Source organism: Urocampus carinirostris, chromosome 9 (assembly GCF_059441175.1).
Source record: "Urocampus carinirostris isolate Australia breed hairy pipefish chromosome 9, RoL_Ucar_1.0, whole genome shotgun sequence".
Classification (NCBI taxonomy): Eukaryota; Metazoa; Chordata; class Actinopteri; order Syngnathiformes; family Syngnathidae; genus Urocampus; species Urocampus carinirostris.
In genome coordinates, this window is record NC_142357.1 from 30709631 (window position 1) to 30710437 (window position 807).

The following is an 807-nucleotide window of genomic DNA, read 5'->3' on the forward strand; positions in this document are numbered from 1 at the left end:
GTTGATGTCCTTGCAACATCCATTGCAGCCTGGTCATCCTGAAAGGGGATTACTTCATGTGCAGCCCCTTCTCAATGTTTTTTCATTGTCCTCATGTTGAGGTTTTTGGGTTTTCCCTTGCCCTCATGTAGGTTTTAGATCAGGAGATGGTAAAATAATGGTCTATAGTTTGCAATAATATGTGGTCTGTGCGGCCCTTTGCAACTCCTACTGATTAAGGGGTTGGGGTTTTTAAGGGTTATTGTTCTATCTTCGTTATTCATTATCCATTATCCGTTATCGGTCAGTTCATAATACGCTTAAAAGCCTAGGACAGGGCAAGCTCTTATTCCATCTCCGCATTGCAAAAATGGTACATTTCACAAGTCAAAAACTATAGAAATGATCCCTAAGAGTATATCTTAGCCAAAAGGCCGAGAACGTGTAACAACCAGGGCTATACATATAAACATGACTTGATATTTAATGTCTGGGAGGTTGGAATGTCTTTCAGGGAAAAAATGCTGAATTGAAAAAAGTCCAGATTCAGCTTTTTTGGGGCATTTTAGGTATCTAGGATGAAGTAGCTGTTAATGGAGGGTGACTGTCATATCTCAACTCCTTCTCTCTTTTTTGGGTAAACAGACACAAAAACAATTACCGTAAATTCCGGACTATAGAGCGCACCTGATTATAAGCCGCACCCACCACATTTTCAGAGGAAAACTAATTTTGTACATACACAAGCCGCAACTGTATATAAGCCGCATGCACCCAAGTTAAACAATTGTATCACAAACATTAAATTGACCCGACCTTAAGTCCCGC

General features: G+C 40.1%; 1 pseudogene; it reads right to left on the reverse strand.

Annotated features, from left to right (window-relative positions):
• Positions 1-283: 283 nt before the first annotated feature.
• Positions 284-403, reverse strand: LOC148360052 (small nucleolar RNA U3; annotated as a pseudogene).
• Between the last annotated feature and the right edge of the window lie 404 nt (positions 404-807).